Source organism: Solea solea, chromosome 16, assembly GCF_958295425.1.
Source record: "Solea solea chromosome 16, fSolSol10.1, whole genome shotgun sequence".
In the NCBI taxonomy this organism is placed as follows: Eukaryota; Metazoa; Chordata; class Actinopteri; order Pleuronectiformes; family Soleidae; genus Solea; species Solea solea.
Genome location: NC_081149.1, coordinates 5,696,177 through 5,717,387, shown reverse-complemented (window position 1 = coordinate 5,717,387; position 21,211 = coordinate 5,696,177). Strand labels below are relative to the sequence as shown.

General features: G+C 41.3%; 1 protein-coding gene and 1 non-coding gene across 3 annotated transcripts in view; one reads left to right on the top strand and one right to left on the bottom strand.

The window, feature by feature from the left end:
• LOC131474972 (RNA binding protein fox-1 homolog 3-like) overlaps positions 1-21,211 on the bottom strand; it is a 519,357-nt gene that overhangs the window by 472,215 nt on the left and 25,931 nt on the right. The window lies entirely within an intron of this gene.
• trnar-ucg (transfer RNA arginine (anticodon UCG)) lies at positions 15,964-16,036 on the top strand. The gene has a single exon. It is a non-coding gene; the product is annotated as a tRNA-Arg (tRNA).

Here is a 21,211-nt window from a genome sequence, read left to right as displayed (position 1 = left end):
TGACCCCGATAACCACAACTGCGCAAGTGCATCAAGGACAGAAAGGCAGACAGGTGCAGGGGCAGTTTTGAGAGAAAAACAAAGCTTTGAAAATGAACGATTGTGTGGATTATTAAATTTGTTGCCGACAAATTTGATAGTCGACATAATCATGACTAGTCGACTAATCTTGGCAGCCCTAATCACAATCGTGAGAATATTCTGATAATGACATCAGTGTTTTAACATCTTTTAAATAACATTTGTGTACTTCGGGATCTACTGTTTGAGTTTACCACCTATCCATAACGGTAAATGATTCTGCTTTCCAATACGAAATTGGCCGAGTTAAAATGTCAATGCTGCTTTTTATTTTCCACTTTTCAGTCAGTGCTTAGAGATGCATTACTGTGATATTTAGCTTTACTTTTTGCCGATATAAGATCCAGTGATTTTGACCAGTATTGGACCAATACCGGGTATTATCCCTACCTAGAAGTATGTTTTTTTAGATTTTGCCAATAAATCCTGGAGGTGTTCCAAGTGCAACATCCTGGATCTGAAACGAGGACCTTTGCGGTTGCCAATTAAAGCAAAAAAAAAAGACAGAAATACAATTCTTGAAAAGCATCCAGGTCGCCAACACCTAACGGAACACTGTGCCCTTCATTGTTATAAATCACGGTTGATGCTTGTGGCAGCTCCACTGTGATCAGCTGAATTTGGAAATTCTTCAAAAGCCAAATCTCCTCCAACCTTTCCTCGCTTTCTCTCTCTCTCTCTCAAGCTCCTTCATCAACCTCACCTACACCAGCACCGGGGGATCTGTCACAAATCGAGGATGGGAAGGTCAATAAAACGAGCCATGCCAGAGTCTGACTGACACATCAAAAGTTCCCCCGGTGCCGCTCAACGCTCTGCCTGCCTTCCCTTCCGACCAATTTAGCCGCGTCCGAGGGGAGCTCCCTAATCCATGCCTTGGAAAGTGCGCTTAATCAACCTCTGATTAAGAGGGAGCACGCCAAGATGTCCAGCAACATCTCCACTGGCCTCATCCAATCCTTGATGTGTGAAAAACATCAGGAAGCCGGGTTTATTTGTCTTCACAGCCCCGCACTTATGATGTTTTCTTCTAAATGTCCTAAGTGTCCTTGCTCTGAGCCCCGTCATTCATTTCACATCAAACATTTAGCTCCTAATTTCCTTTCTCTTCTGTGGTTTCCCCCCCATTTTTCTCAGTTTTTGAGTCTCCTTTTGTCTTTTTTTTTTGTTTTGTTTTTTTCTGTTGTTGTTATGAGCGTCCCCCGGGTGCCGGCGAATGAATTAAACATCAGCGTGTTGGTAGGAAGGGCACAGCTCCTCCTGGATGGATTGAATGCAGAGGGTTGTTGGGGGGGAGCGGCAGAGGAGGTGACAGAGGAGGCTTCGCTTCGGTACGAGGACGCCGAACCATCAGGGAACCACTTTGACCTCTAACATCTTGCCGCCTTCATGCATAGTCATTTACCATTTTCACGTTTGTGCAAGTAATTGGGGTTTTCCAAAGTCTTAAAAAATGCAAGGCCACGCTTTAGCATCTGTTTATCTTGCTGGGCCACAGTGAGCGTGTGTTTTGTGTGTGTTCGTTCCTGGAAGTTTTGTGAACCTCTGTCATTCAGGAAACGCTTGTGAACAGTTTTTGGTGAAGAGGAATCTGAGTTTTCAGATTGTGTGCAGCTTCTGCTGTTAGCATGATGCTAAATAGGTCATTTGTGCTCCTGCACAGTGGGCATCTTTTCTTTTTTTATGACAGCCTGGGTAAGCTGTTCAGTGTTGGATCTGTCTCTGATGATATTTTTCCCCCAATTTGAGCAACTGGGCTTGTCCATATTCACACAACTGGATGTTTTGATCTACCATCCTCAAGGAGCAGTTAACACGGCTCACTGGTTTAAACACTGTGATTAAAAGATAAATATAAAGAACAATCTGATGGAATTGTTGCTTAATAATGACAGAAATATGTAGCTTAACCCTGCTTTTAAATACAAACAAATGTCTGTTACATTCAAACTATTGTCAAATGAGTATATCCTGTATATGTACAGACAACATTGCAGTGAGATGACCGCAAACAGGAGTCAAATTGGTGTTGACAAAAAGGAAATTTAATTACTGAAATAACTCAGCTCAGGGTTTGTAGCTTTCAGGGTTCCCACACCTTGATCGACATCAAATTCAAGGACTACCCAGGACTAATTCCCTCAAATTCAAGGACCAAATGTGAAGACACAGCTTAAGATGGGAGGGCAACTTGTAAGAGCTTGTCTTCGTCCATGACGACGTCCACTATTATTGATCCGGGCTAGTGATTGTCCTTGGGATCTTGGTCAAAATCAGTCTTTGTAAATTGTCTTTGGTGAGACAGAGATCTTGGAATGTTCATCTCCCAGGCATCACGTTATCATTTGAGAGAGACACCGAACAGTGTCCACAACACCGCTAGTAATTACGACTCCACATTTGCCCTGCATAGGCCTAGTCTACGTACATTGAGCAATGCAGGGCATGAAACAGTAGGTGGAATCATAACAAACAAGGGCGACATTTACCTAAATATCAACTTGCTTATTTCTTGCACAAAATTCAAGCACTTTCAATGATCCATGTCTATTTAGGGCACTTTTCAATAACTTTCAAGGGCCTTTAAAACATTTTTTTGTCAAATTCACAAACTGCCAAGGATTTCAAGGACTCGTGGGAACCCTGTCATTTGTTACTGCAGCTTTAAATTAATAAACCTGCACCAGGAATAGACTTAAGAAACTTGGCCTTTTAACAGATTTGGCTCCAGTTGGCAGTAATGGAAACAAAATGCCAAGTAAATACGAGCCATTTTCTTGTTCTTCTTCTGCTTTTTTTCTGACGTTGCATCTTTTCTGCGCTGACATTATGACACTCGGCGACTGAAGTGTGAGATGTGTAACCGTCATTGTTACCTGACGTCTTTCAACGTGGAATTGTTGTTATTTTTAAAGTAAAAATCATCTGAGGATCTTTGAAAGCACTCGATAAATAAATGCATTATTAATGTCACAGTTTCTGTGGTACTTTAATCCATCTATTGTGTGCCGTGTTTACTCCTTTCTAAAATACTGGGACACTGACAATGACTCACTGGAGGAAAACAAAAATACAGACAAATTGATCAACTGGTAATGGGAGATGAGTCAAACACGTTTTTTTGTTTTTTTTTTGTATATTTTCCTGCATTTTAACCTCGTCTCTTACGTAGTACTTGAGTAAAGAATGTGTGATTCTCTTTTTTTGTTTAAAGAAAGGCTATTTCGAGCAAAACTAAACTCCAGCACATGAGAATTTGTGAAAGAAATGCAGGGTTGACAGCATGTTGAGATGCATTCAAGAAACCTCGTAAATGTAATCACTTCAGCAAACATAAACACATAAAGTCCACTAACTCAATACCTTCTGCTGCCGCTGCCACATTGTATTTGTTCTCCCACATTGTATCTTCACATTCACACCACAATAGATGCACTTCAAATTAGGAAGTCTTTGGAGCTGCAATATTTGTTTTAATGAACGCAATCACTGATAAAACGAGGGCTGAATGATATATCATAAACCTATCGTCAACGTGCACTACATACATATCACAAACGGGCGCTTGAACTGCAATAAATGACTCCTCACATAAAGTCATGGTCTCTTCATAGTTTTTCTTTCACACACCATGTACACCATCAACTTCTCTCCTCTTAGCCATCATCACTTCCTTCAACCTGGCCTTCAAAATAAGAGCCACTGGCTTCAGTAACAACAACTTCCTGTGTAAACCTGTATGAAAACAGCTTGAAATAAAATGATTTGCTAAGACAAGAAGCCTTAACTGACCTGGTTGCTCACTATGAACCATCCAGACTACTAAGGTCATCTGGGTCAGGTTTACTCCGGACAAAACATGGGGAAGCTGCTGTCGCCTCTTTCTTTTACCTCTCTATTTAAATGTTTTTATTGTGTTTTATTATATGTCTTCTAAATCTTTAATACTGCTGCTGCTCCATTTTTCTCTTTTTTTATTGTAAAGCCTTGTCGTTGAACCGGATCTATAAATAAACTTCTTAAACCAGCAAATGCTTTTGTTAGTATCTTTTCATCAGTCACGACTGATATCTTCATCGTAATATTCAGCAATGTTATCACATGATTTCCTAATATTGTGCAGCCCTAGATATAAGTTTTGTGTTTTTTATGTTTTAAATATGTTACGAATAGTCACCGTAACTGATCCACTTTTTTATAATCAATCAAATAGACTGGTAACAGGAGAATACTTTATCGGAAGACTACATTTGGACTGTCTGAACACATTGCCAACCTAAAAAATCAAATGAATATCAGATATAAAATTGTTTACAACAAAGGTTAAGTGCTGGCTAAAAGAAAAACAAAGCTGTACCCCTTCACTGTTTAGGTTTATTTGTCTTGTTTGGGGTGTTTCAGTGAAGTATGTAGTGTAGTTTTAGAATACATACAGCACATCAGTTGCATTCTTTCTATTGGAACTATGTTCACTGTATTGTCCCTATTTGAATAAGATTCTATTCTATTCTATTCTATTCTACTAGAAAGGAGGTTTACCAGCAGCGGTAGCTAACGTGACGGGGAGTTGCCGCTGTGAACAACAGAATCCAAACGCACAGCCCTGAGCCACAGTCAGAGCTTCAGGACAACTGTCACCCTGTGGCAAGCTAAATGGGGATGGATTGCGTCTTCTCGTGAGACATCAAGTGCAATAATCCACATAAGGCCGCGCGTGAAACCCGAGTTAGAGCACTACAGACAAAACAAAAGGGGTCACCAGCACAAACTGTCGAGTTCATTCCACCCTGTAACAAAAACAAAAAAAGCTGTATAATATTTCATGTGGTGTGATTACAGCTCAGTGAGAGGAGCTGGTGTGGACGATGAGGGCAGTGGAGGCCTTTAAATAACACTTTTGTGCTCTCAACAAGGTCTTTGTGTGTGCTTGAAACTCCGCTTCTAACAAGTGCTTCACTTTAAAACAGATACAGTAATAAGACTTAATAAATAAAGGATATTAGCAGTACTGTAACCCCTCTTGGCATTATTAGCTGCGATGAAGTGACTCAGCTGCTGTTTCCTCTGTTAATGTGCCAGACAAGAGACAAACATCAGAGACAAGAGCAGTGACTCAACCCAGTGATCCAGGAGAAATTAAAGCAGCAGTGTGCAACTTTTCCTCATTTTGTTTGCTGTGTCCTTCATCTGGAAACTGAAATTCTGGAACTGCTGGACATTCAGCAGTCAAACTTTAACCTGTTTGTGGTCACCTGGCTTTACTGGAGCTTCACGAAAACAAATCACTACCTGTGTGTAGCGTGGAACAGAATAATCTTGTGTGGAGCAGATAGACTTATTCAATATCGTTTGAATGTAAACCGACTGATTTGTCACATTTGGCACAGATCAGTGGCGCGGGGATGATACACAACTCCTTATATGGACAACCAGGGGGTTTGCGTTTGTAGGTCATATTTTCAGGCTTTACAAAATGCATTTTTTCATCTTCACATATTAAAAAACAAAACAAAACAGTGGTGACAATTGAGCAAAAAGTCACAAAATAGTGTTGTTTTTTCGAATGAGCAGACAAACTTGGAACTTTAACGTAATTCCAAATTTCACAAATTCAATCTATATTGCACATTCTTATCGCCTCTGTATAAATGTGTTAACATAGTCGTGGAAAAAAATGCATTGTGTTCTAAGGGTTAACTCTAATAACCTTTAATCATAAAGGCTGTACTATTAAGCAGCTGCATACGTCCCCTTAGTGGAGAGGTCATTATTTCAGCGATGGTAAAAACTGCCTATGCTGCAAAGAAATCCAGTAAAATGTTGGGGGTTAGTGTCTAGCTAGTGATAGCCCCGGTGCTTTTTTTGGTACCTGCTCTGACGAGGTTCCAAACAAGCTGAGCCGATACTGAAGTGTGACCATAGACTGCCGGCCACTGATTGGTCAGAGAGTGTTGTCACTGAAGAGTCATGAGTGCGACGTCCGACACAAGAATCAAAGCCAACAATGTCCAACTGTAGATCAGTTAAAAATCCTGAAAACATGTGTTAATTAATCCAATATTTAGCAAAGGAAATCTAAAATGTCAAGTCTTTGGTGTATTTAGCGACAGCACTAATGAAAGTGGGCGATCGATCATGATTCAGTTACACAGAAAAATGCTTTACAAGTCATTAGTGTCGTGTATGAAACCACATCACGGCAGTTTCGCAGCAGCCGTTGCTATGACGACTCCGTCAACAAGGCAATCAGAGATGGCAGACTTCACCCCATTCATGCAACAAGCCTCTGGCGGCCTCTGTTGGTCATAATGGCAAGTGCAAGCAAGTGCGGAAGCACAGACAGACACTCAGAGCCACCAAAAACAATATTCCCAACTATGAAGTCATGGAAAACAATGCGACTGATACTCTTAAAAGTTTACTTCTTGGTCTTGATAGTGTGGCATCCACACAGCAGGTATGATGTTACATTTGCACATATTATATGTACCAGAGTTATTAAAGCCTCTCCACATGGTCACTGATTGATGATCCTGAAAGAAAATCAGATGGTAAACTTGTGTGGTCTGTGGTGAGAAGATTTTGCCAACACGCCAGTGTTTTTAGGGCCAAAACGTTCCATCTGCTGTCAGAGTGAGGAGACTGACTTTTAATTAAATATGAGATTTGTGTGTTAGGAGAGTTAGGAGAAGCTGTGCTGCAGAATCTTTGCTTTTTTTATTTCATCATCATTCGTTTTCCGAAAATCAGGCCGGAGCCATGACGACTTTTAAAAAATCCCCCCCACAAACAAGTCGTGAAGCATTTCAAGGTGAAATATCTGATTATTTTCCCCCACTGTTAAATTGATTATCCCGGCAGGAGAAAAACCAGTCTCATATTTCCAAAAAAAAAAAAAAAATGAAGTTCAGTCAACTGTGGTAACGTGTGATAAATACCTTTGTCTGAGAATTTGCCAAATATCTAATGCCCCGGCTGCTGAAGCGAGAAGCGCTGCCACGCCAGGAAAAAACGAAAATAAAATAAATGAGCATCACAAAATAACGTGTAAAGTTTGATGGTATAGCAACATGAAGTTTTTAAACAGCGTAACCAAAGATTTTCACCTTATTATGACATAAAAAAAAACTAAAAGTCACGTCCTAACTACATAAATTCTCATTATAAAGTGAGAATGTGAAATATTTGATGTCAGAATGTGAAAGACTCTTCGTCTAACATTTATTCTAATGTTTCCAATGTTTCATACTTCATAACTTGAAGATTTTCTCATTTCAACGTGAAATATTTCATTTTATAAAACTTTAATCATTCTCTAACATTTCTAATGTTCCACTTTATAACGTGGTATTTTTCCTCAATTTAACATGAAATGGCTGCATTTATAAAAAGGTGAAGATTTTGTTATTCTAACATGATAAATGATCTAATTCTGACAGTGATTTTTTTTTCGCTTTATAATGTAAAGATTTTCTAAATCTAATGTGAACTGTGATGTGACATATTTGACATTATAACACAATAAATGATCTCATTCTCATGTGATAACTTGTGTTGTTTTAATGTAAAACATTTTAATAAATAATTTAGTTTATATAAGCAGGGCTCCAGAGTGCGACCATTTTGGTCGCATATGCGACCAAAAATTTTAAGAGTGCACCTTTTTTTTCGAGGTCGCACCGGTGCATCTAAAAAATATAAATGTACTTTGCAAGCACATCATCTCTCTGTGTTCTCCTGTGACTCAACTGACAATCATGGTAGATAATTATCTTGGTCTAAACCAAAAAGAGACAGAGTTTGGGCGGAACTTTGCCTCAGATTGGCTGTGGTCACTGCTCTCCGTTGTGTGTATTTAAAATTTGTGAGCGGCAAAACATAAAAAAAAAATACGAGCGGCGCAGCGACCTGAGCGCCACAGCAGCGGAAGGGAAAAGAGACAAAACGAGGCTAAATGAAGAGGGGCAGAAGTATTGAAAGTTTTTTCACGAAACAATCTAAGCCGACAACCAACCCTACTGCCATTCCCTCGGTTCCTGCTGAGATGCCAAGCCCCGGTCCTTCGGCGGCATCAGACGCGGAACCAGAGGAGACAACCGAGTCAGAGAAAGAGCCCGGCCCTGAGACTCAGAGTAAGAAGCTGAAAACGTATTCTTTTAGGCAGGACTGGTAGAAACAGTTTCCCTGGTTACGGTACGATAAAGGACGTAATATAATGCCCTGTGTATACTGTCATGAGTGCGGTCAGAGTATGGCCGGTAATAGTGCATTTGTAAGCGGGTCAACAACGTTTCGTATCGAAACTTTAAAAAAACACAGCATGTCCAAAAAACACACTACATGCCAGGACCGGTGTGTGGAGAAAGTTGACCCTCTCCCAGCTGCTTTTCAGCGGCAGGCAGCAGCAATCAGGTCCTCTGAGGAATCAGAAATTATTATCAAATTTAATGTTGCATACAACATCGCCAAAGAGGAGCTGCCTTTCACCAAATTTAAATCAGAGTATCAAATTAAAATTCGAGTGCACCTAAATTTTGTGCCAGTGCACCAGTGCAACCAATTCAAAAAGTTAGTCTGGAGCCCTGATAAGGATTAATTGAAGGGAAAAACATGAGAAAAAAATATAAATAAAAGGAAAGAATATGGAAAGAAACCATACTGTAATAATATCATATTACAATAATAGATCTAAACTACACTAAAAGAAAGAAGAAGAAAAAAATAGCACCGACTACAAAAAGACAAAAAAAACTGTTCTTATCAGAAGTAGAATTTCACTTTCACCCAAAACCATCGCAAGAATGGAGTCAACACTCGGCGCAGAGATTTTGTCTGGAATAATCAGATGAGAAGCGTGACGAAGTCGGGAAAGAAAAATTCCCACAAGCGAGTTTATGAAGGTGAAAATATCTGATTCTGGTTCCCGCTAAGATGATTATCCACGCAGGGAGAAAATTAGTCTCATATTTACAGACAGAGTTCAGCGAGATGAGGTCACGTGATTAATACTCTCTCTCTTCTGAGAGAAAAAAAAGAGCAAGTGCGAACGAGTTGTTCCGTGTGGTTCAAAACAACAACAACAACAACAACAGTAGGAGAGTGGGTTTGAAAGGAAACGGAAATGTATTTCCTCAGCCTCAAACTCCTCTGTCAAATATCTCTGCTCTTTCAAGGAGACTTTGATCACCAAAAAACTGTGTGTTTGTCCAAGCAACAACAAGGTTTTATACCATTGTATACAACAACAACAACAACTCTCTTTTCAACACTTTGCAACAGTAAAAATAAATGTCCAGTGAAGGCACTGACCTGCAGGAACTCATTCTGTAAAACTAAATCCATAAAAGTCAGTGTCGCAGATGCGTACATTGTTGCTAAACGTACGTAGTAGCACGGACAGTAAAACGTCTCCAAGACTGGAGCTACAATAAAACAACAAATAAATAAAAGATCAATCAGCAGAAGCAGCATGTAAACACCCACATGGTATGAGGAATTCTAGTCAGGTCTAATTAGTCCAAAACAAAAGTGAGAACACCTGTGTTGTTGTGTAATGGCGCATTTCCACCGGCTCTACTCGCCCCGCCTCGCGACGGCCCGATTAGGTTACATCTCCACTACAAAAAAGTACCTATTAACGTGGGCGGAGTCATCCTTGCATGGCTGAGTGAAACTGCGGTGAGTTAGTTTTACACGCGACACACACACACACACACACACACACACACACGCACACACGAGTGACTAGTGACTTTACCCCAGACTTCTGTAGTTGTTGGAGATTAACCCACGTTTTTAGGATTGTTAAGTAGTTTTAACTTATTTACAATTTGGCAATGTTCGGCTTGATTTCTGTCCGCACGTCTCCGGAGTGCAGCCTCCTACCCCACAGACTACAGCAGCAGCGGTCTGTGATGCGGCTCGCGATCAGCGGCACTGTCCCTAAATACGCCACTCTATTTTAAAAGACTCCTGTTAAATATAGAGGTTTCCCTGGTAGTTGTTGGAGATTAACCCACGTTTTTGGGATTGTTAAGTAGTTTTAAGTGATCTACAGTTCGGCGCTGTTCGGCCTGATTTCTGTGTGGGACGTCTCTTCCTGTGACGGCACTCTGGCCAGTCAGCGGCCAGCAGTCTGACCAATCATCGCATAGTACCTACTACTAGCACGATTGGAACCTCGCCAGAACAGGTACTAAAAATAGTACCTGGTACCAGGTACAATGCTAGTGGAAACGCTACTTAAACCGTGGCGTGGCGAGGCGAGGCGAGGCGAGGCAAGTAGAGCCGGTGGAAATGCGCCATAAGAGGTTTAAAGGGCCAGGTCACCCAAATAACTTGCTTAGATAGTGGATTATATTACTTATTAGGGGTGTGGTCAAAATATCAGACAAATTAAGGCGCTCTAAAGTAAACAGTCCCTGCCAGTTTCACTTGCTGGGTGCCGCTAAACGCAAACTTGGGTGGAAGTTACCTGGCCGACGAAGAAGAGGGGAGTTTACAGGAGGATAATGGTGGAAAAAAAGACTTTAAGAGATGCTCTATCCGCGTTCAATACATGGTTTTGGTTTTCTTCACTTAGACATATGTATATTGTGACGTATCGTTGCTATATGATTGTTTCGCAATGTGTTGATGTATCGTGACATTATTGGTATCGAGGACCATATATCATATCAGATAGTGTTGTAGCCTGTGATTTCCACCCCTACCACTGGTGGAAATACAGACTTAAAAACTACACTAAACGGTCATTTATGCTCAGTGATACAAACAGATACAAAAAACTTTGTCAATCACAAAAGGACATTTCAGTTTCTGTGGTTTCACGGACGACATATATAAAATACATATTGCTTGAAGTGATTTCACAAATAAAAATCCAAACTACAAATAGTACAGAATAAATGTAATGGAGGAGGCAGGTAATGCTGTCCTGACAGATATGTGTTATCAGTGGTGTTTCAAGTGATGATATGAGGTATTGACACATCATCCTCACTGATTCACTGCCCGGCACGCTGACATTTACATGAACCAGCCCTGGACCCAGACTCTCACTGTCACTGAAAACAACATCTACACCATCTTAAGAACGTGTTTGCCTCAGTATCTCACTGTGAGTCTGTGAGCCTGTTTCTTTTTCCTTTTTTTTTTGGTAACTGAAGTTTGGAAACTTTTCACTCTCCTGAACCAAACTCCACAGAGAGAAAATCCGCATTTTTTAGCTCAAGGGGACACAGGAGCTGGCGTGCTTTGTGAGTTTGTATCGCGGAGGTAAATCAGAACAAAGGATATCATACACTGAAATCACAAGATAACACATTTGAGCTTATTTATGGAGGCAATAGTGGATAAGCCACTCCCGTGTGCCTTGATATTAAATTGCAGATTTTCCTCTATGGGCTTTGGTGTGGTGTGGGGGAGGAAAGAGCAGTTGACAAACTTCGGTTTCCAGGCGCTAAAGGCTAGAAACTGAAGTGAGAAAAAGGAACTGTCATAAGTGCCTTCTCTGCTGCAACACCACCACAGCCTATATGGAAAAGGATGGAGCCATCTGTCTACACTCTGTGTTCATTTTGTCCATATTTGAGCACATCTTTTTGAAAGATTACTGCTAAGAAGCAAACAGACAAAATGATGGGAGGAAGAGTGCAGCCCGATAGGTCAAGCGAGACGACCACAAAACACAAGAAAGCCATTTGTAAGAAACTCAATAACAAGAGCAACAATGTAGGCATGTACATTACGAACAAGGGCAAAAATAACAGAAGCCTTAATGAATAAATTCAAAAGTACAGATAATGTGCAGCGATGTAAATCTGAATGAAACCATTATTTGACCTCTTTTCCTCACAGCAGATCAGTGAAGTCTTACATGATTATACATCTCTCGCATATCGAGCAGAATTACATCTTGTTCTAAATTTGGACAAACAAGGAGAATCTGTGGGGCTTTAATTAACGGTCGTTGGCAGCTCTTCTGTCCTGCAGCCCTACTTTTCTCTTTTTTCCCTCTCCCTCTCTTTTTTTTTAATGAAGCATGCACAGCGTTTTTAATTTAATATTAAAATCTCGCATTATGCAATGTTTAAATAAATGTTGCGGGGGAAGACGTCGTGTCCCACAATCTGCTCAACCCTCGCTCCTTCAACGCCTCCCCCCTGCCTTGTATCAATTTGTTGTTTTCTTGTTGCCGCTTCCTTTTGTTTTTGCACGTCAAGTCAAAAGGAGGTTGTCACGGGGGAGACAGCTTTTCCTTGTCTCACCAACATGATTGAGGTAGCTGCAATTTATAACGCGGCAGCCGGAGAGACAGACCTCACTTATCTGAGGCCGGCTTCCTCAGCCGTTGCCCTTTACTGAGCCAATGAGGATGAAGGTTGCAGGTTGGGTTACTTTGTCAAAAGCAAAGGGAACCATTACAAATCTACACTATCCATCTTCCTGTAGGGCATGATGCGTTTCCCCCCGGTGATACGCTGTTGTAGACCTGACTCTCCTCAAAGCCGTCTGACAATCCGGAGTGCCTGGGAAGCTCACAGGGGGGTTGTTACCACAAAGGGCCAATTTGTTATCCTGGATTCACTCCATCACAGGAGCCATTATTTGGGACTTTTACCTATCAAGAGAAAGCTGTTAATGTGAGCAAGAGAGTGTATACTCTGTCACCGCGCCACTGAAGCTACACTGACTTCATCGTACACTGATTCGAGCCGGATGGACCTGAGGCAATTACTCCGGCGGAGGAAGATTGACACACCTGCATGAACTACCTTGAACTTTTTTAAAGTTCCCCCCCGATGGAAGCGTTACACTGATCCTTATGTTAATATTGTGAGTGCTAATTGCGCCGTAGCGCAAAAAAAGTCCTTGATGGAGTGATGAGGTGTTTCCACCTGAGGCAGATCCTCCTATTAGAGTTGCCGGATACAGTCCGTGCTCCGACACCTGCACCTCAGCCTGGGAACACTGACTGCGAGATAATGCATCCAACACCTGCACGATATTTCATAAACCTGAGTGCAAAGCTGTGATTTATCACTTTCACTTATTACTCCAGACACTTGGAATGATCGATTGGTTTATCCTCCAAGTTGAAGCTATGTATGTACATCAGCTACAGAAAAAAAGAAAAAAAGGGGGGGGGGAGACAATTACCTGCCTTGGTACTTAGGCGGGAGAATATTTCTTGAGAGTCAACCTTCACGTGACACTCTCTTGCCCTTTGTGTCTCCATCATGCACTGTGACTCAGACGTCACTCGACGACAAATGGGAGCCCCCGTCTATGCAAATGCTGCCTATATTTCCTCCTGCAAGTTCAGATGGATTTACATACAGTTTAGGAAACAGAGACAGCGAGTCCTGTGATAAAAAGAGAAATTAAACATCATGGAGGGGTTAGCGACAACCAAAAGCCACATCTGTGATTTGTTTCTAATGGCGCTTTTCCATGATCGAGTTCTAGCATGACACGGCTCTACTTGACACGACTTAGTTTGGTAGCAGTCATGTAGATTTTCACTACTTCACAGTATCTCCTCAACATGGACGGTATCATGAGTTTGTGACACTATTTTATACGCGACACAAACTTTGTGACGGTCAAATCAGTTGTTTTCACTGTAACTGAATCATTTAAATCAGTCGATTAAAAAAGATTTGAATTGTCTGAATCTGAATTGTGATTCAGTTCATGATTGATCGCCGGCTTTCCAGTGCATGCATGTTTTCGGCTTGCAACTTTGCCAATTCAGGTACCAAATGAACCAGGTACTATCAGGTACTATGGCTAATAGAAAAGCAAAAAGAGTCGAGTAGAGTTGCACAAAAGAGAGAAAAAAGCTTGTTTCTGTAACTATCGCAAGACTCCAACTAACCCTGACAATCATTTAATTCGTACCACATGTTTGGCTAGCACGCAGGACTGTCGTTAACCAACACTGCACGCACAACAATCTGTAGGTTTACAAACGCTGAGGTGAAGCCGATGTTAGGACACAAGAACTAGTGCAGCAAAATAATTCTACAACAGACAACAAGTTGCAGTGTTTTGGGGGTGGAGCTTTGACCAGAGGACCGACAGGAACTAATCAAGTCATACCAAAACCTTGAAGCTGGCTAATTTTGAACATCTTTCTGTCCATTACTGCCGTTAGCATTCCCCTCCCTTCTGCCTACATCACCATGTGAACTCATGTGGCGAGGGGGGAGGTGCACAAGACATCCTTATGTCATGTGGCGAGTGAAGGACTGAATTCAGAATTGTTGCAACATAGATTTTGATGTAAACAAACACTTGTCTCCCTACCAAAACCAGCCAGTAGATGAAACACATCAGCAATTAACAATCAGGAAAAAATCTGTTCTTTTATTCCCCCCGACATCGACCCGAGAAACATCGACTTGGCTTCCCGACACGTGATTCTAAAAGACGTGGCATCCACAAATCATTCTCAGTCCGCCTCAATCACTTGTCACAGGCTCGGTGTGGGCTTCTAACCTGCCCCTCCCTCCTTTCTCTACCCTCATCACAACTCATCATTACACCACAAGCTGTCAAATTAAAACTTTTAAACTGTGCGAAATGCCTCCTAGGAACTTTCCCTTTTTCCCAGCAACATATTGCGGAGATAATTGAGGATATTAGCAGCCAGACTGTTACCAAGAGATGAAAGGCAAAGGAGGGAGCGGTGACAGCTCCTCGCTCGTGGCGGTAACGAGGGACTGTCAAAAGTCTCTCCGTGTTTATCTCGGATCATCTAGGGGGATTTAAAACCCTTACCTTCACAATTCCATTCTTTACGGCATGTCCTTTATCCACAGTGATTTACGGAGGCTCAAGCCCTACGCCGCGTGATGAATGAGCACTCTTCACAAGGTGTCAGGGCCAGGCAGCGGTGGGCGGCGGCAGTGACTCCCCCACCAACGCCACCACTCCCCCCCCCCCCCCCCCCCCCCACTTAATTTTTCTTCAGCTTTCTTCTTCTCATCCTCGTCTTCCCCTCGTTTCATTTCCAAAGTGACCTGATTAGATGTTGACACATTAGAGGTCCTGTGTGTAACATCACCGGCACCTCATACTTAGCAGAAAATGAATATACAATATATATTTTAAAATGGAACTTACTGGTGCAAGTAATATCTTCCATTTCTGAAACAACGACATGGTGTTGGGACTTCAGTGTTTCAGTGTCATTTAAATGTTGACAGGTATTGGTTATCTTGACATTGTGTCACCATTTTGGCACCCAATTTGAAATATTCCAACTCGTAGTTTTGACTCGACAAAGTGTCTTTCGCATCCACCCCACCATGAATGTAGTCTGGTCGCATGAAAGGTTTGCTGTGAACATACATATCCACACAGCTAATGGAGTGGATATGGTGATACATTTAAAGGGACAGTTGCAATGTCGGAATATTTTGCTGGTGGTCCAAGAGGTCAAAATAACGGTACAGATTTTAATAGCACAAACACGCTAGATTTTAGAGTAGACGCTTAATCTACATCATTTGCTTTAGAGCTGAAAATATGAAAATTGAGATATGCAACATCATTGAAGCCTATCAAAAACAAGGCAGATGGACCATGTGGCCTAATGGACAAGGCGTCTGACTTCGGATCACAATATTGAGGGTTCCTTCATGGTTGTGTGTTTCCAGCCAGTTGCAGAAGCTTAGAAGTAACTTTGTTTTAGTAATTGTATAGGATCCTAATCGAAAAACGTTTTAACTCTGACACCCCATAGAGTACAGGGTCAATGTAAAGACAGGAGTGGACACAAATCTCATGAAGACGCTTAACATCATTTGCTTAAGTTGTAACATTTGAACTGTGATATACAGTGTCACTGATGCCTATTACAAGCCAGACAGGAACCACGTGGCCTAATGGATAAGGCGTCTGACTTCGGATCAGAAGATTGAGGGTTCGAGTCCCTTCGTGGTTGTGCTAGTTACTCTGACTGGGTAACCATATATTGCACCATGAATTTAACCTCCATTCGAGAAACAAAATTAAAAAGGCCTCAAATTGACTACGGAGTCATTGTTCAGGAGTTGAGCTGAAGACATTTCTCCTCTTCACTTCTGAATACCTGGTATCTTCCTACTAGTTAGTCAGAACTGCAGAAGCCTCTTGGATGAGAGGTGAAACGAATGTCTTCAACTCAACTCAAGCAAGTCCAGTCACCCATAGACCAACTACTGAAGAAGATGATGACTGAGAACTTTCACGCCCAGTATCATTGGTAGAATGTTGACAATGATTGGTTATCTAGACATTATGTCAAACCATTTTAGTGCCATGTTAAAATATTATTATTTTTTTTTTTTTTTTTTTTTCGTTTTTAGCTGAAGTTATAGGATCCTAAAAGCTAGGAGTAGACACAAATCTCAGGAAGATGCTGAGCTGAAATATCTGAACTCGAGCAAGGAAAACTGCATATCACAATAAGATCACGTGGCCTAATGGATAAGGTGTCTGACTTTGGATCAGGAGATTGAGGATTCAACCCTTCGTGGTTGTGTACGACAGTCTTTATCTACAATTCCCTTGAATTTGCAGAATGAGAATATACAATTGAACAATAACAGTTAGTGGTATCAAGATCAGGCAAAAAAGGGAGGACCTAGTAAGAAGGATAACCCAATAATGATATTTAGTATTGCTATAGAGCATGTATGGGCAAAATGCCTTGAGTCTGATAAGCTCCGTAAAGCCTAAAAATTATGTAAATACTTAACTGTCTTCCATACAGTTGGATCATTATATTTTGGTAAAGGCTGGTTGTATCTACTAGGGAAATGTATCAACACCCAAGTTGTTTAACATAGTTAAACACTGTTAATGGATTGATATCAGTATAAATTCAAGGTTTTCATATTGGTGTCAGAGACATGAAAAAAGTGGTACTGAGCCATTCCTACTGGTAACTTCTGAAAACATGTGCATGACTTAATTCAACTGTTGGTCACACTTGCATCCATTTGGAAAATTGTAACCCCAACCCCTTACCCCCATATGACATTTATGTCACAAATACAAACATGACTTAAGAAAACATTTAAAGCAACAAAAAACTGGTTTATTTTTATTTCGCCAGAGCTGAACTCTAGTTGCATCTTCATTTCACATATTTACATTTGTTTCGGGGCAGCTGTCAGGCTGATTGTAAAATCTGTGTCACAGATTTAGAGAACGTGGAGTGCTGCGGGGGAATCCTATTGAACCCTTTTTCCTATTGGTGGGGGTGGAAGAAAATGAAATACCTCGCCGACACAAAGTGAAGTGTCATTTTATTGACATTGTTATGCTGACAACATGTTAAGATTTGTTTTAAGAGTTTGGAAATCCAGCCCGGGATCCTCTGGGAGTGCGTACGTGGCTTGGCATAAACACTGCACGATTAGCATTCAAGGGCGAGAGCGGAATTCTCGCTGACAAGTCATGGCTCAATCATTTTAAAAGCAGCAGGCCCTTTGTGTTTGTGCTGCTGTGAGTTTGGCAGGTTAGTCCATTAAGCAGAGTTCAGCTATGTATGAACAGAGAGTAATAGAACACAAACATAATAAAACAAGCCTTAGCGGACAAAGGAGAGGAATCACATCAAGGTTACTTTAGTTCCACACTTTCAAATCAGTTCTGCTTTCTCTCCGAATCTCATAAAAGTTTTTTTTTTAGTTTCACTCACATCATTTAATTTCTAGCTTTCACATGTGTTACGGGTTAAGGGGGGAACAGGATAATGACTAATGAGGACATGTTGAGTGCAGCAGGCACCAGCAACTTATTTAAAGTCACATTTTTTCTCATCTTGTGAACGTCCTTAATTCAACAAGCTGCTTCAACAACTTCAGCTTTGGACTTGTTAATGATGTTTTCTGTACCAAGCTCTCTTTTTCCTCTGATGGAACATACTTTACATTTATTTTCTTAGGTTGTACTGTAGGTTTTTCTTTGGAACACAAAATGGCTTTGAACATTTGTTTCTACTAGTAGTGACATACCTGTATTTGACCAATCAATGTTTGAGACCCATTTGTTAAGAACAGAGAATGCCAACACTCACAAGGTTGCATCATACTTAATTTATTTTTATACATACTATACACATTCCATTCCAATGTATTTTCCTGGAACAGTCAACACATCCAAAGCATGGATTTCATGCGGCCAATCACATGGGGGCCTCACGTACCATGACGGACTTGAGCAAATGGCGACAATAAAGTCACGCAGACCTCTGCTGATTCTTGAGAAATGCCCCCCCCCCCCCAACACGCAGCAGGCCATGCCAGTACAGGGCCATAAATACTACATCGACAATCGGGATCTGTCAGTAGTCTGCTATTAGTAGCTTTTCCAGACTTTCACAATCCAGTTTTAAGCAATAAAATGATGAAAAGAGGGTGCTTCATAGTGTTCTCGGCCTTTATACAGTAATTGAGAGGTTTAACTCCAAATTTGGGGAACACTGTATACTATAAAGCGTAATTTAATTTCATTTAATTTTATTTGGAAAAATGGACAAGAATATGGCGGGGGAAGGAGCAGCAAACCCATTGCTGTCTGACTATGAGCTATTTCCCGAACTGAAATCCCACTTGTGTAATTGCCATTTACAGAGATGATGAAGTCGAGAAGAATCAGGAGACTGAAGATGTGACCTCCTTCCACAAAAAGACCAACAAAGATAGAACATATGTGCCTCACTAAGTGCATTAAATTTAAAAATAATGCCAGAACTATCTTTCTTCTAAGATGTTTAAGAGGATCAGGCAACCTGCGTTTATATATTCTATGGGTGTCTGAAACAAAAAACTTTTTAGTCTCCAAGTCTTCCCTTCTCCAAGATAAAAAAAAAACCTTTCTATTTTTATCTTGGATTTAAATCTGTTATGATTTGACCTGATTATCATTACTGTTTGATTTAACTCGCTGTAACATGACATGACATAACGTGAAATAACGTGACACGACATGCACTACTATGTAGCATCACAAGACCGCGTGTCGCGTCGTGTCAGAAAATAAGGTGAGCCCCGCTTGTTTCAGTGTCATTCCACATTGACATCGCTGTCTTCCCTGCCTACTGTCCATCATTCTCTTTCGTCCAGAGAGAGAGAGAGAGAGAGAGAGAGACGTACGAGTCTCTCTGCCAATCCATCTCCCCTGCTTTACTGTTTGTCTTGCCGAGTGTCAATGTCACATGTTAGGGCATTAGCTGTGAAGACATCAGTGGATGAGGTCAGGGCTGACACCGCGCCTCTATTAAATCAGTGCCCCCCCCCCCCCCAAAGTGTGAGAACAAGCCTCACTGTCACGATTGGGGCCGAGAAGCGCGAAGGGCAACGGGTGTTTTTGTCTTGGTTTGAAGATAGCGTCAGATGGGTGTGGCGGCAAAGCTCCTCTTAGACCCCCCCACGCCCCCACTCCACTCCACTCCACACCTGGCTTTGCTGCAAATCAGACAGCAACCATATGCCACACTGCTCCCATCACAGAGATTAAAATCAACACCCCAACCTCACTTTGATCCCTTCTGTTTTGGTTTGTTGTTGTTGGGTTTTTTTTCCTTGAGGAGTGCAGATGGTTAAAATGACAATAGCTTGGTATCCGGCAGATAAATTAGCTCTTTCCAAAACAGTAAACACACTCAGTGGGACATTAGGGCTTAAACAGGGATAACGATGCAAGGAATTAGTGTTATATTAAAATATATGCAAAGAGTCCATTTAGCAAAATGAACTAAATGAGCAACAGGAATCAGGAAGCCATCTGCCCTTGAGTGGTTAGCTTTGGTGCTAAGTCCCTGTCTAAATAAATGCTTAAACGCATGCCGCACTTTCTCCCTTTCTTTTTCCTCCGTACAATAATCACGCCTTTAGTGCGGCAAAGTGTTGCAGTGCATTAGATAAAAGCGCTAAAAACCGTGTTTGTGCTGCATCCCAAATGGAGGCTGCTAAGTGAAGTAGCATGCTGTTATAGGAGTCGAGGGATGATGCTAGTATGAGTGGCTCTCTGAGTGGGAACACTTCACACTGCAGGGGTTTGCACTGATGCCACAGCATAAATTTGTCATATATCTCTCTCACTGTTTTTGTTTCCCTTTTGAAAATGTAAGCCGAGATGATTTATCACTTTTGCTCATTTATCCCACATTTCAGAGCCTTGGCACATTATTATTATTCATAATGTTATTTTACATTTTGGGCTCTTGCTGTAACGATGTTTTGTGCATTTCTCATCCAAACAACGTCAGAGTCGGCACTGTACACACTGGTGCCTAAGTAAGTCACCCGCCAGGTTTGAGGCCCGTGAAGCAAACCATCGGACAGATATGTCATTAATAGAACGACAGATGTTCCTTGGATTTTTATTATTTATTATTATTATTGTTCAGTCAAACTGTGAACCAAAGACTTTTAGATGACTGATGGCATCGGGGAGGAAAAGAACCTGAGAATATGTCGATGCGCTCTTGATAATGAAAAGAAAAACTGATTCAAAATAGAATATAAAAGCCAAATCAGACAATTGGAAGACGGTTGGAGGAGAAACTACTGTTCCCGTAATCCAGTAGGTCACACCCTCAGCTGGAGAGAATGCTGAGAAACACTATCAGCTTTACACTCTAATTCACCTTCCACAGACTTTTTCTCACCCAGAAGCTTAAAATGGATTAAGCTGAGATGAAAAATAACAGAAAGGTGCATTTCACCATATTGCCATCAATCTGATTCATGTCAAATGATAGGGCTAATCACCTTGAGAGCTTGTTTTCTGGCTACACTGAGAGATAAACACCAGATCCGCAGGATGAAAAGGCTTGTGGTGAAACCAGGTTTGCACGGTGCAGATTGAATGTGAAGACCTTCTTGTGGTCTAACATTGAAACTGCAGTGAATGTGTTGTGCAGGCAGAGGTCCTTAATGCACCGAGCGGCTAGGTCTTAAACCTACGGGTGAGCCCCCCTGCGACCACTCTCTGACACTTCAGAAAACATTCTTATAAAAGTGTGCGGGTTGAGGAAAATAAATTTGTTGTGATGTTTACGAGTCTGTACGATTGAGGCCAACGGAGCATTGCATAATGTCGTCCTACAAACGCGAGGACAGGGAGA